Here is a 15,000-nt window from a genome sequence, read left to right on the forward strand (position 1 = left end):
CTAACCAGAAAATGCCTGCGGTACACCCATTTGGATAAGAGTGCACGCAGATGCGGGCCTCGACGGCTACACATTTCCTCGGGCGGCCGCCTCCCGGCCTCCGTGGAGCGCGGGATGCACGGTCCCATCGACAAGCCTCTCCCGTTTTTACCGTGGCGTCGCGGTTCACCACGGCAGGCGGGTCGGTCTCCTCCGCATAAAAAGGGGGACCCCCGCTTTTTGTTCCACGAAATCGCACAAGCTTTTTTCGCATCCACGGTTTGCCACCGCACACCAAAATGCCGATCCGGCTGCCTACTTTAGCCAACAGGTGGAGCCAGGCGCGCCGTACTTGCGCGGCACTTCCCACGTCCACCGAAGTCGGTGCCAAGGACCACTTTCGGCGCCGGAGCCGCGTACGAGCCTACTCGAGGCGGAAGAACGAAGCCAGCAAGGGCCTGGCCGCAAGTGCGTTCAATTGTCGGGACGTCCAAGTCCCTCGTTCTTCCGTGCTTCCTCTTTCGGCAAGTCGTTGCGGCACCTTCCCAAAGCGCGCAGACCCGCTAATCGCGACGAGCGCGACGTGGCCGTGCCGCCTTTCCCTCGGCAGCAAGCAAAACGCCTGGCAACGTCGACGCTCCCCTAACCGCGATCTCGCACCGTGTTTCGTGTGGCGAATTCAAAAGCCGGCCGGCGCTGCTGCAACCATTACGGTCGGTACGCATACGCCGCGGAGGGCGGGACGGTCATCGGAGCGTGCGGTTCCTCCATCGAGTACTGCGCACCTCGGCCGTCGCATCGCCGTGCCATGACCGGCCGCGCGTCAACGCGAACCGGTGCCAGCGAGATCCCTCGCCTGCAAGAACCGACCGGCAGCCTCCGTCACCCGAGGACGCGGAGGCGCTTGCCGCGGACGGCGGGACGGTATGCACTGGTGCACAGCGGACCCGTCACATCGCCAGTTCCTTGACCGACCGCCGACGCTTGTGCCGTTCCTCTCGTACTTGGCAGTCGCCGCGCGATTGTCGGGTCTCGTTCTTGCACGCTCGAACGGTCGGGAGGGCACTCGGCTGGCGTTTCGGGAACGCGCAGCCTCGCCTTCTACCGACGTAACCACGACTCGCCGTTCGCGCTCCGCCGCTCCTGTTTACAGTACTAGGCGGTCCCGCAGCGGTCGGGTCGCGCATTTCGAGCGCTTCGAGCCACGGTGCAGTGGCGGGTCGAAAGCCGACCTATGAGTGCGTTGCGCCGTTTGTACCCGCGTCCGCCACCTGGCCGACCGTCCAAGGTCGCGGTGTTGGCGTCCGCTGGGCGCAACAATTTGTCACGGGGTGCCGCTCCACATTCAGGCAGCCCCGTGGGGAAAAGCCGACCCCGCGTCCAAACGGGGTCAGCGGCAGAAAGTGTCGGGCGCAGACGCAGCTGAGGCGCTCACCCTTCACAATCCGTTAATGATCCTTCCGCAGGTTCACCTACGGAAACCTTGTTACGACTTTTACTTCCTCTAAATGATCAAGTTTGGTCATCTTTCCAACAGACCGGCGCAACCGAAAGGCCGCGCCGGACATCGGTCCGAAGACCTCACTAAATCATTCAATCGGTAGTAGCGACGGGCGGTGTGTACAAAGGGCAGGGACGTAATCAACGCGAGCTTATGACTCGCGCTTACTGGGAATTCCTCGTTCAAGGGGAACAATTGCAAGCCCCTATCCCAATCACGAAAGAAGTTCCACGGGTTACCCAGTCTTTTCAGACAGGGATAAAGACACGCTGCTTCCTTCAGTGTAGCGCGCGTGCGGCCCCGGACATCTAAGGGCATCACAGACCTGTTATTGCTCTGTTTCGTGCGGCTAGGAGCCGCTTGTCCCTCTAAGAAGGTTGTAAGGTGCTGGGAACCCCGCACCTATTTAATAGGCTAGAGTCTCGTTCGTTATCGGAATTAACCAGACAAATCGCTCCACCAACTAAGAACGGCCATGCACCACCATCCACCGAATCAAGAAAGAGCTCTCAATCTGTCAATCCTCCCAGTGTCCGGGCCGGGTAAGTTTTCCCGTGTTGAGTCAAATTAAGCCGCAGGCTCCACTCCTGGTGGTGCCCTTCCGTCAATTCCTTTAAGTTTCAGCTTTGCAACCATACTTCCCCCGGAACCCAAATACTTTGGTTTCCCGGAAGCTGCCCGCCGAGTCATTTGAGTAACTCAGGCGGATCGCTGGTTGGCATCGTTTATGGTCAGAACTAGGGCGGTATCTGATCGCCTTCGAACCTCTGACTTTCGTTCTTGATCAATGAAAACATTCTTGGCAAATGCTTTCGCAGTAGTTCGTCTTGCGACGGTCCAAGAATTTCACCTCTAGCGCCGCAATACGAATGCCCCCGTCCGTCCCTCTTAATCATTACCTCGTATTCCAAAAACCAACAGAACAGAAACGAGGTCTTGTTCTATTATTCCATGCAAGTTTATTCAGGCGACTCGCCTGCGTTGAGCACTCTAATTTTTTCAAAGTAAAAGCACCGGCCATCTCGAGGCACACAATGAAGTGCACCAAGAAAGAACCGGCATGATGTTCAGTCCGAGCCGTCGCATCGGGTAGATGCACTACTCGTCTGGAACTGAGATCCAACTACGAGCTTTTTAACCGCAGCAGCTTTAGTATACGCTATTGGAGCTGGAATTACCGCGGCTGCTGGCACCAGACTTGCCCTCCAATTGATCCTCGTTAAAGGATTTAGAGTGTACTCATTTCAATTACGGGGCCTCAAAAGAGTCCCGTATTGTTATTTTTCGTCACTACCTCCCCGTGCCGGGAGTGGGTAATTTGCGCGCCTGCTGCCTTCCTTGGATGTGGTAGCCGTTTCTCAGGCTCCCTCTCCGGAATCGAACCCTGATTCTCCGTTACCCGTAACAACCATGGTAAGCAAGTAACCTACCATCGAAAGTTGATAAGGCAGACACTTGAAAGAAACGTCGCCGGCTCGTGGCCATGCGATCAGCACAAAGTTATCCAGAGTCACCACACAATACGGGCCGAAACCCGATCGATCTTGGTCTAATAAAAGCACCCGTTACCCAAAGGGCTCCAGGCTCACTGCATGTATTAGCTCTAGAATTGCCACAGTTATCCAAGTAGGAAGAAACGATCTAAGGAACCATAACTGATTTAATGAGCCATTCGCGGTTTCGCCTTATTTCGGCATGTACTTAGACATGCATGGCTTAATCTTTGAGACAAGCATATGATTACTGGCAGGATCAACCAGGTAATCGTTCGACTGCGCGTCCGTCCTCGCCTTCGGCGGGCCGGACGCAGTCTGTGTGCGGCGGAGGCCACCTTCAGGCGCCCCAACACGCTTATTTTGCACTCCGAGATGACGGCGTTCGAGCTCGCTACGGCACAACCTTCCCGAAAGACGAGTGGGAGCCGTGCGGCAAGAAGCACGTTCATGCTCGCTCTTTTTCGTTGCATCGACTCGGTCGCGCCGTGCGGGTTGCCCAAGCCCGCTGCACTGTCGGTGGACCGGCCGGAACTAGCAACGGAGCCGAGACTGCAAAGCCGCCAGACGACGGGTCACGCCCGCGTCTTCGGCGCTTTCGCATCTGAATCGCCCGAGGACGACACGGAACACACCTCGATATCGTGGTAAAACGGCACCGTCCGACAACCAGCCCCTAACGCATCAAGCGGATGAGGCTGCAGACGACTGCCGTGGATTCCCCTGGAGCAGACCCGAGGACACGCTTGACGAGGCCGAAGCCCGCCGCATATCAGACACCCGGTCGCTTTCGCGTACGCCGCTCACGAGAACCCCCACATAATAGCAGCGATAAGTACCCAGACCTCCTTGGGCACTAATACGAGCGTACTCGAGAAAATTTCACCGCGGGTGTGCCCCGAAACGTGTGGCACGTTGAGCGTGCCACAAGTCTACGTCGCTCTCAAACCCGCCGAGGTCGTAGAATTTGCGACCCTACTCACGAAATTCCCACCGAGGATACGGCCGCAAACGTACCGCACCTTGGGTAGGCCACGAGTTTGTGCAACACTACGCTGACGGCACAGCACCGAGGTCGTGCGCGCACGCACGGGAAAATTCCGCCGCGGTTTCTGCCGAAAACGTGAGGCACCACGACTCTCCGCAAGTTCGCGTCGACTGCGAAAGACCGAAGTCGTGAACGACGTGTCCGCTACTCGCCGCCGACACGCTGGACACCAAACGTACAACGACTCGACGGCGTCGTAGAGGCCCACGACGCGGTTTTCCTTAACGACGTCTCGGCGTGGCACCGACAGGTTAGAACGGCCGACCAACGTTCCCTGTCCGCCGTTCGGCTCAGTCGAAGGGCTCGGCGACTTCGGCAACGCTGCGAAGCCGCACGGTGACGCACGCCATGTCCCCATTTTTTTTTTTTTTTCTTTCTGCGTCTGCCGGGGTGCCCCTATAATAGCAGCGATAAGCACCCAGACCGCCGTGGGTCGCTCGCCCCGGCTGACGTGGTTTTTCGTACTCCTGCGGCGGTCGCCGTCAAGCACGTCCAAATACGCTACTTTCGTGGGCGCATTCACGCTCTTTCGCTTCGCCGGAGTGCCAGCACTCACTCTGCCAAAAACGGCGAACATCCGAGCGGCGGTTCCCACTTTTGCGTCGGCGTCGCAAACCCCGCCCCGGCAGACGAGGTTTGCCGTACTCGTGCGACGGTGGCCGGCGGGCACGTCGAAAGACGCCGATATCGTGCGCGAATTGGCGCACCTTGGCTTCACCGGAGTGCCGCCACTGACTCCTCCAAAAACGGCGAAGATCCGAGCGGCGCTTCCCACTTTCGCATCGGCGTCCCGAACTCCGCCCCGGCTGACGCGGTTTACCGTACTCGTGCGACGGTCGCCGGCGAGCACGTGGAAAGACGCCGATATCGTGCCCGAATCGGCTCCGTTCGGCTTCGCCGGAGTGCCAGCACTGGCTCGGCGAAAGACGACGAACATCCGAGCGACGGTTCTCACTATTGCGTACGCGTCGCAAACCCCGCCCCGGCAGACGCACTTTGCCGTACTCGTGCGACGGTCGCCGGCGAGCACGTAGAAAGACGCCGATATCGTGCCGGAATCGGCCCCGTTTGGCTTCGCCGGAGTGCCAGCACTCACTCGGCCACAAACGGCGAACATCCGAGCGGCGGTTCCCACTTAGCCGTCGGCGTCCCGAACTCCGCCCCGGCAGACGCGGTTGCCGAGCTCGTGCGACTAGCGACCGCGAAGCCGTCTCGCGACGCCGCTTTCGTGCGCGGCTCCCACTGCGACCTGGGTCACCCGAGGTCGACGAGCAAGAAAGAATGTCGAAAAAAAATTTTTTTTTTTTTGCGTCTGCCGGGGTGCCCCTATAATAGCAGCGATAAGCACCCAGACCGCCATGGGTCGCTCGCCCCGGCTGACGTGGTTTTTCGTTTTCCTGCGGTGGTCGTCGTCAAGCACGTCCAAACACGCCACTTTCGTGGGCGCATTCGCGCTCTTTCGCTTCGCCGGAGTGCCAGCACTCACTCTGCCAAAAACGGCGAACATCCTAGTGGCGGTTCCCACTTTTGCGTCGGCGTCGCCAACCCCGCCCCGGCATACGCGGTTTGCCGTACTCGTGCGGCGGTGGCCGGCGGGCACGTCGAAAGACACCGATATCGTGCGCGAGTCGATGCTTCTTGGTCTCGCAGGAGGGCCGCCACTCACTCCTGCAAAAACGGCGAAGATCCGAGCGGCGCTTCCCACTTTTTCGTCGGCATCGCAAACCTCGCCCCGGCAGACGCGCTTTGCCGTACTCGTGCGACGGTCGCCGGCGAGCACGTCGAAATACGCCGATATCGTGCCCGAATCGGCCCCGTTTCGCTTCGCCGGAGTGCCAGCACTCACTCGGCCAAAAACGGCGAACATCCGAGCAGCGGTACCCACTTAGCCGTCGGCATCCCGAACTCCGCGCCGGCTGACGCGGTTGCCGAGCTCGTGCGACTAGCGACCGCGAACGCGTCTCGCGACGCCGCTTTCGTGCGCGGCTCCCATTGCGACCTGGGTTACCCGAGCTCGACCAGCAAAAAAGAAGGTCGAAAAAAAATTTTTTTTTTCTGCGTCTGCCGGGGTGCCCCTATAATAGCAGCGATAAGCACCCAGACCGCCGTGGGTCGCTCGCCCCGGCTGACGTGGTTTTTCGTACTCCTGCAGCGGTCGCCGTCAAGCACGTCCAAATACGCCACTTTCGTGGGCGCTTTCGCGCTCTTTCGCGTCGCCGGTGTGCCAGCACTCACTCTGCCAAAAACGGCGAACATCCTAGTGGCGGTTCCCACTTTTGCGTCGGCGTCGCCAACCCCGCCCCGGCATACGCGGTTTGCCGTACTCGTGCGGCGGTGGCCGGCGGGCACGTCGAAAGACACCGATATCGTGCGCGAGTCGATGCTTCTTGGTCTCGCAGGAGGGCCGCCACTCACTCCTGCAAAAACGGCGAAGATCCGAGCGGCGCTTCCCACTTTTTCGTCGGCATCGCAAACCTCGCCCCGGCAGACGCGCTTTGCCGTACTCGTGCGACGGTCGCCGGCGAGCACGTCGAAATACGCCGATATCGTGCCCGAATCGGCCCCGTTTCGCTTCGCCGGAGTGCCAGCACTCACTCGGCCAAAAACGGCGAACATCCGAGCAGCGGTACCCACTTAGCCGTCGGCATCCCGAACTCCGCGCCGGCTGACGCGGTTGCCGAGCTCGTGCGACTAGCGACCGCGAACGCGTCTCGCGACGCCGCTTTCGTGCGCGGCTCCCATTGCGACCTGGGTTACCCGAGCTCGACCAGCAAAAAAGAAGGTCGAAAAAAAATTTTTTTTTTCTGCGTCTGCCGGGGTGCCCCTATAATAGCAGCGATAAGCACCCAGACCGCCGTGGGTCGCTCGCCCCGGCTGACGTGGTTTTTCGTACTCCTGCAGCGGTCGCCGTCAAGCACGTCCAAATACGCCACTTTCGTGGGCGCTTTCGCGCTCTTTCGCGTCGCCGGTGTGCCAGCACTCACTCTGCCAAAAACGGCCAACATCCGAGCGGCGGTTCCCACTTTTGCGTCGGCGTCGTAAACCCCGCCCCGGCAGACGCGGTTTGCCCTACTCGTTCGACGGTCGCCGGCGAGCGCGTCGAAAGACGCCGATATCGTGCGCTAATTGGCGCTCCTTGGCTTCTCCGGAGTGCCGCCACTCACTCCTCCAAAAACGGCGAAGATCCGAGCGGCGTTCTCCACTTTCGCATCGGCGTCCCGAACTCCGCCCGGGCTGACGCGGTTTACCGTACTCGTGCGACGGTCGCCGCCGGGCACGTCGAAAGACGCCGATATCGTGCCGTAATCGGCCCCGTTTGGCTTCGCCCGAGTGCCAGCACTCACTCGGCCAAAAACGGCGAACATCCGAGCAGCGTTTCCCACTTTCGCATCGGCGTCCCGAAGCCCGCCCCGGCAGACGCGGTTTGCCCTACTCGAGCGACGGTCGCCGGCGATCACTTCGAAAGGCGCCGAATTCGTGCACGAATCGATGCTTCTTGGTCTCGCAGGAGGGCCGCCACTCACTCCTGCAAAAACGGCGAAGATCCGAGTTGCGCTTCCCACTTTTTCGTCGGCGTCCCGAACTACGCCCCGGCTGACGCGGTTTACCGTACTCGTGCGACGGTCGCCGGCGGGCACTTCAAAATACGCCGATTTCGTGGGCGCATTCACGCTGTTTCGCTTCCCCGGAGTGCCAACACTCACTCTGCCGAAAGCGGCGATCATCCGAGCGGCGGTTCCCACTTTTGCGTCGGCTTCGCAAACGGCGCCCCGGCAGACGCGCTCGTGCGACGTACTCGTGCGACGGTCGCCGGCGAGCACGTCGAAAGACGCCGATATCGTGCTCGAATCGACCCCGTTTCGCTTCGCCGGAGTGCTGCCAGTCACGGCGCAGAAAACGGCGAACAAGTGTTTTTTTTTTTTTTTTCCTAGAATTTGTGTTATAGAAGGCACATTTGATATCGGACGATAATTTTCAACTTTATCACGCGCACCGATTTTCGTGTAGAGGTTTGCAAGTTTATGGGAATTTCTCCACTTGGAATAATGCGATTTAGTAGTACTACGAGAACTTCATGGATGTACACAAGGGTACGGGGCAAGTCAGTTACGTCAACACCTGCAGATTTTTTACACTTCAAACTGAAAATTGTTGGTTGTGAGTCCTCGTGTGATATTAAAGGCCGATTCGCTAACACATAGAACAAAGAAAGAAAGGAAGAAAAAACGCCCGCGCTCGCTCAAGAAACCTGGGTTCGCAACAAGTGGCAACAACAAGCAACCGAGCGAGTGCGCCAAAACCCGTGGCGGCCGAACAAACGCGAAGTCCCAACCGCGTCAGCCGGGGCGGCACGGGACAGGAAAAATCACTTCAGCCGGGGCGGCGGGGCACCGAATAAACCTCGTCACCTCGTCGCAGGATAAAAGAGGAAACAAAAAGTCTAAACAGCGTCTGCTGGAGCGAATGCGTAATAAAACAACAACAACAACAAAAAAAAACACCCGCGCTCAAGAAGTCTGCAATCCTCACAAAAGGCGACTGTGACCGAGCAGCGTCAGCCGGGGCCGTGCGGAAACGGAAAAACCGCGACTACCGGGGCGTCGAGGCACCGAAAAATCCACTTCAGCCGCGGCGAAAAAAAAAAACAAAAAGAAAGACGGAGGGGGGGGGGGGAACCACGTCTGCCGGGGCGAAGGAAAAAAAAAAACGCGTCTGCCGGGGCGAGCCCGGGTGCGGCACCACCGGGAAAACTGTGGCAAACAGACATGGCGATCGAGTGAGTGGGCCGCCAGCCAGGCTCAGCCAAAAAGTGCAAAGTCCGAACTGCGTCAGCCGGGGCGGCAAAAACCGCGTCAGCCGGGGCGGCGCAAAAAACCGCGTCTGCCGGGGCGGCACGAAACCGCGTCAGCCGGGGCGGGGCGAAAACTGCGTCAGCCGGGGCGAAAAGAAAAAAAAAAACGCGTCTGCCGGGGCAAGCCCGGGTGCGGCACCACCGGGAAAACTGTGGCAAACAGACATGGCGATCGAGTGAGTGGGCCGCCAGCCAGGCACAGCCGAAAAGTGCAAAGTCCGAACCGTGTCAGCCGGGGCGACGCAAAAACCGCGTCAGCCGGGGCGGCGCGAAAACCGCGTCAGCCGGGGCGGCACGAAACCGCGTCAGCCGGGGCGGCGCGAAAACTGCGTCAGCCGGGGCGGCGCGAAAACCTCGTCAGCCGGGGCGAGCGAAAAGGGGGGGGGGGGGAACCACGTCTGCCGGGGCGAAAGAAAAAAAAAACGCGTCTGCCGGGGCGAGCCCGGGTGCGGCACCACCGGGAAGACTGTGGCAAACAGACATGGCGATCGAGTGAGTGGGCCGCCAGCCAGGCTCAGCCCAAAAAGTGCCAAGTCCGAACTGCGTCAGCCGGGGTGGCAAAAACCGCGTCAGCCGGGGCGGCGCGAAAACCGCGTCTGCCGGGGCGGCGCGAAAACTGCGTCAGCCGGGGCGAGCCCGGGTGCGGCACCACCGGGAAAACTGTGGCTAACAGACATGGCGATCGAGTGAGTGGGCCACCAGCCAGGCTCAGCCAAAAAGTGCCAAGTCCGAACTGCGTCAGCCGGGGCGGCAAAAACCGCGTCAGCCGGGGCGGCGCAAAAAAACCGCGTCTGCCGGGGCGGCACGAAACCGCGTCAGCCGGGGCGGCGCGAAAACTGCGTCAGCCGGGGCGAAAGAAAAAAAAAACGCGTCTGCCGGGGCGAGCCCGGGTGCGGCACCACCGGGAAAACTGTGGCAAACAGACATGGCGATCGAGTGAGTGGGCCGCCAGCCAGGCACAGCCGAAAAGTGCTAAGTCCGAACTGCGTCTGCCGGGGCGGCACGAAACCGCGTCAGCCGGGGCGGCGCGAAAACCGCGTCTGCCGGGGCGGCACGAAACCGCGTCAGCCGGGGCGGCGCGAAAACTGCGTCAGCCGGGGCGAGCCCGGGTGCGGCACCACCGGGAAAACTGTGGCAAACAGACATGGCGATCGAGTGAGTGGGCCGCCAGCCAGGCACAGCCGAAAAGTGCTAAGTCCGAACTGCGTCTGCCGGGGCGGCACGAAACCGCGTCAGCCGGGGCGGCGCGAAAACCGCGTCTGCCGGGGCGGCACGAAACCGCGTCAGCCGGGGCGGCGCGAAAACTGCGTCAGCCGGGGCGAGCCCGGGTGCGGCACCACCGGGAAAACTGTGGCAAACAGACATGGCGATCGAGTGAGTGGGCCGCCAGCCAGGCACAGCCGAAAAGTGCTAAGTCCGAACTGCGTCAGCCGGGGCGGCAAAAACCGCGTCAGCCGGGGCGGCGCAAAAAACCGCGTCTGCCGGGGCGGCACGAAACCGCGTCAGCCGGGGCGGCGCGAAAACTGCGTCAGCCGGGGCGAAAGAAAAAAAAAAAACGCGTCTGCCGGGGCGAGCCCGGGTGCGGCACCACCGGGAAAACTGTGGCAAACAGACATGGCGATCGAGTGAGTGGGCCGCCAGCCAGGCACAGCCGAAAAGTGCTAAGTCCGAACTGCGTCTGCCGGGGCGGCACGAAACCGCGTCAGCCGGGGCGGCGCGAAAACCGCGTCTGCCGGGGCGGCACGAAACCGCGTCAGCCGGGGCGGCGCGAAAACTGCGTCAGCCGGGGCGAGCCCGGGTGCGGCACCACCGGGAAAACTGTGGCAAACAGACATGGCGATCGAGTGAGTGGGCCGCCAGCCAGGCACAGCCGAAAAGTGCTAAGTCCGAACTGCGTCTGCCGGGGCGGCACGAAACCGCGTCAGCCGGGGCGGCGCGAAAACCGCGTCTGCCGGGGCGGCGCGAAAACTGCGTCAGCCGGGGCGAGCCCGGGTGCGGCACCACCGGGAAAACTGTGGCAAACAGACATGGCGATCGAGTGAGTGGGCCGCCAGCCAGGCACAGCCGAAAAGTGCAAAGTCCGAACCGTGTCAGCCGGGGCGACGCAAAAACCGCGTCAGCCGGGGCGGCGCGAAAACCGCGTCAGCCGGGGCGGCACGAAACCGCGTCAGCCGGGGCGGCGCGAAAACTGCGTCAGCCGGGGCGGCGCGAAAACCTCGTCAGCCGGGGCGAGCGAAAAGGGGGGGGGGGGGAACCACGTCTGCCGGGGCGAAAGAAAAAAAAAACGCGTCTGCCGGGGCGAGCCCGGGTGCGGCACCACCGGGAAGACTGTGGCAAACAGACATGGCGATCGAGTGAGTGGGCCGCCAGCCAGGCTCAGCCCAAAAAGTGCCAAGTCCGAACTGCGTCAGCCGGGGCGGCAAAAACCGCGTCAGCCGGGGCGGCGCGAAAACCGCGTCTGCCGGGGCGGCGCGAAAACTGCGTCAGCCGGGGCGAGCCCGGGTGCGGCACCACCGGGAAAACTGTGGCTAACAGACATGGCGATCGAGTGAGTGGGCCACCAGCCAGGCTCAGCCAAAAAGTGCCAAGTCCGAACTGCGTCAGCCGGGGCGGCAAAAACCGCGTCAGCCGGGGCGGCGCAAAAAAACCGCGTCTGCCGGGGCGGCACGAAACCGCGTCAGCCGGGGCGGCGCGAAAACTGCGTCAGCCGGGGCGAAAGAAAAAAAAAAAACGCGTCTGCCGGGGCGAGCCCGGGTGCGGCACCACCGGGAAAACTGTGGCAAACAGACATGGCGATCGAGTGAGTGGGCCGCCAGCCAGGCACAGCCGAAAAGTGCTAAGTCCGAACTGCGTCTGCCGGGGCGGCACGAAACCGCGTCAGCCGGGGCGGCGCGAAAACCGCGTCTGCCGGGGCGGCACGAAACCGCGTCAGCCGGGGCGGCGCGAAAACTGCGTCAGCCGGGGCGAGCCCGGGTGCGGCACCACCGGGAAAACTGTGGCAAACAGACATGGCGATCGAGTGAGTGGGCCGCCAGCCAGGCACAGCCGAAAAGTGCTAAGTCCGAACTGCGTCTGCCGGGGCGGCACGAAACCGCGTCAGCCGGGGCGGCGCGAAAACCGCGTCTGCCGGGGCGGCACGAAACCGCGTCAGCCGGGGCGGCGCGAAAACTGCGTCAGCCGGGGCGAGCCCGGGTGCGGCACCACCGGGAAAACTGTGGCAAACAGACATGGCGATCGAGTGAGTGGGCCGCCAGCCAGGCACAGCCGAAAAGTGCTAAGTCCGAACTGCGTCAGCCGGGGCGGCAAAAACCGCGTCAGCCGGGGCGGCGCAAAAAACCGCGTCTGCCGGGGCGGCACGAAACCGCGTCAGCCGGGGCGGCGCGAAAACTGCGTCAGCCGGGGCGAAAGAAAAAAAAAAACGCGTCTGCCGGGGCGAGCCCGGGTGCGGCACCACCGGGAAAACTGTGGCAAACAGACATGGCGATCGAGTGAGTGGGCCGCCAGCCAGGCACAGCCGAAAAGTGCTAAGTCCGAACTGCGTCTGCCGGGGCGGCACGAAACCGCGTCAGCCGGGGCGGCGCGAAAACCGCGTCTGCCGGGGCGGCACGAAACCGCGTCAGCCGGGGCGGCGCGAAAACTGCGTCAGCCGGGGCGAGCCCGGGTGCGGCACCACCGGGAAAACTGTGGCAAACAGACATGGCGATTGAGTGAGTGGGCCGCCAGCCAGGCACAGCCGAAAAGTGCTAAGTCCGAACTGCGTCTGCCGGGGCGGCACGAAACCGCGTCAGCCGGGGCGGCGCGAAAACCGCGTCTGCCGGGGCGGCACGAAACCGCGTCAGCCGGGGCGGCGCGAAAACTGCGTCAGCCGGGGCGAGCCCGGGTGCGGCACCACCGGGAAAACTGTGGCAAACAGACATGGCGATCGAGTGAGTGGGCCGCCAGCCAGGCACAGCCGAAAAGTGCTAAGTCCGAACTGCGTCTGCCGGGGCGGCACGAAACCGCGTCAGCCGGGGCGGCGCGAAAACCGCGTCTGCCGGGGCGGCACGAAACCGCGTCAGCCGGGGCGGCGCGAAAACTGCGTCAGCCGGGGCGAGCCCGGGTGCGGCACCACCGGGAAAACTGTGGCAAACAGACATGGCGATCGAGTGAGTGGGCCGCCAGCCAGGCACAGCCGAAAAGTGCAAAGTCCGAACCGTGTCAGCCGGGGCGACGCAAAAACCGCGTCAGCCGGGGCGGCGCGAAAACCGCGTCTGCCGGGGCGGCACGAAACCGCGTCAGCCGGGGCGGCGCGAAAACTGCGTCAGCCGGGGCGAGCCCGGGTGCGGCACCACCGGGAAAACTGTGGCAAACAGACATGGCGATCGAGTGAGTGGGCCGCCAGCCAGGCACAGCCGAAAAGTGCTAAGTCCGAACTGCGTCAGCCGGGGCGGCAAAAACCGCGTCAGCCGGGGCGGCGCGAAAACCGCGTCTGCCGGGGCGGCACGAAACCGCGTCAGCCGGGGCGGCGCGAAAACTGCGTCAGCCGGGGCGAGCCCGGGTGCGGCACCACCGGGAAAACTGTGGCAAACAGACATGGCGATCGAGTGAGTGGGCCGCCAGCCAGGCACAGCCGAAAAGTGCTAAGTCCGAACTGCGTCAGCCGGGGCGGCAAAAACCGCGTCAGCCGGGGCGGCGCAAAAAACCGCGTCTGCCGGGGCGGCACGAAACCGCGTCAGCCGGGGCGGCGCGAAAACTGCGTCAGCCGGGGCGAAAGAAAAAAAAAAACGCGTCTGCCGGGGCGAGCCCGGGTGCGGCACCACCGGGAAAACTGTGGCAAACAGACATGGCGATCGAGTGAGTGGGCCGCCAGCCAGGCACAGCCGAAAAGTGCTAAGTCCGAACTGCGTCTGCCGGGGCGGCACGAAACCGCGTCAGCCGGGGCGGCGCGAAAACCGCGTCTGCCGGGGCGGCACGAAACCGCGTCAGCCGGGGCGGCGCGAAAACTGCGTCAGCCGGGGCGAGCCCGGGTGCGGCACCACCGGGAAAACTGTGGCAAACAGACATGGCGATTGAGTGAGTGGGCCGCCAGCCAGGCACAGCCGAAAAGTGCTAAGTCCGAACTGCGTCTGCCGGGGCGGCACGAAACCGCGTCAGCCGGGGCGGCGCGAAAACCGCGTCTGCCGGGGCGGCACGAAACCGCGTCAGCCGGGGCGGCGCGAAAACTGCGTCAGCCGGGGCGAGCCCGGGTGCGGCACCACCGGGAAAACTGTGGCAAACAGACATGGCGATCGAGTGAGTGGGCCGCCAGCCAGGCACAGCCGAAAAGTGCTAAGTCCGAACTGCGTCTGCCGGGGCGGCACGAAACCGCGTCAGCCGGGGCGGCGCGAAAACCGCGTCTGCCGGGGCGGCACGAAACCGCGTCAGCCGGGGCGGCGCGAAAACTGCGTCAGCCGGGGCGAGCCCGGGTGCGGCACCACCGGGAAAACTGTGGCAAACAGACATGGCGATCGAGTGAGTGGGCCGCCAGCCAGGCACAGCCGAAAAGTGCAAAGTCCGAACCGTGTCAGCCGGGGCGACGCAAAAACCGCGTCAGCCGGGGCGGCGCGAAAACCGCGTCTGCCGGGGCGGCACGAAACCGCGTCAGCCGGGGCGGCGCGAAAACTGCGTCAGCCGGGGCGAGCCCGGGTGCGGCACCACCGGGAAAACTGTGGCAAACAGACATGGCGATCGAGTGAGTGGGCCGCCAGCCAGGCACAGCCGAAAAGTGCTAAGTCCGAACTGCGTCAGCCGGGGCGGCAAAAACCGCGTCAGCCGGGGCGGTGCAAAAACCGCGTCTGCCGGGGCGAAATAAAAAAAAAAACAAAGAAAAAAGCCCGCGCTTAATCAAAAGAAAACAAAGAAAAAAGCTTGCGCTTAATCAAAAGAAAACAAACAAAAAAAGTTCGCGCTTAAGCCTGGCGGTGGAACCACCGGGGCAAACAGACCTGGCGATCGAGTGAGTGGGCCGCCAGCCGGGGTGAGCCAAAAAGTGCAAAGTCCGAACCGCGTCAGCCGGGGCGGCGCGAAAACCGCGTCAGCCGGGGCGGCGCAAAAACCGCGTCAGCCGGGGCGGCGCAAAAACTGCGTCAGCCGGGGCGGCACGGAAAAA

General features: G+C 62.7%; 1 non-coding gene across 1 annotated transcript; it reads right to left on the reverse strand.

Moving 5' to 3' along the window:
• Positions 1–1,428: 1,428 nt before the first annotated feature.
• On the reverse strand, positions 1,429–3,243 carry LOC142791834 (small subunit ribosomal RNA). Its single transcript, XR_012890453.1, has one exon. It is a non-coding gene; the product is annotated as a small subunit ribosomal RNA (ribosomal RNA).
• Positions 3,244–15,000: the final 11,757 nt, after the last annotated feature.

This window comes from Rhipicephalus microplus, unplaced genomic scaffold (genome assembly GCF_043290135.1).
Source record: "Rhipicephalus microplus isolate Deutch F79 unplaced genomic scaffold, USDA_Rmic scaffold_190, whole genome shotgun sequence".
Classification (NCBI taxonomy): domain Eukaryota; kingdom Metazoa; phylum Arthropoda; class Arachnida; order Ixodida; family Ixodidae; genus Rhipicephalus; species Rhipicephalus microplus.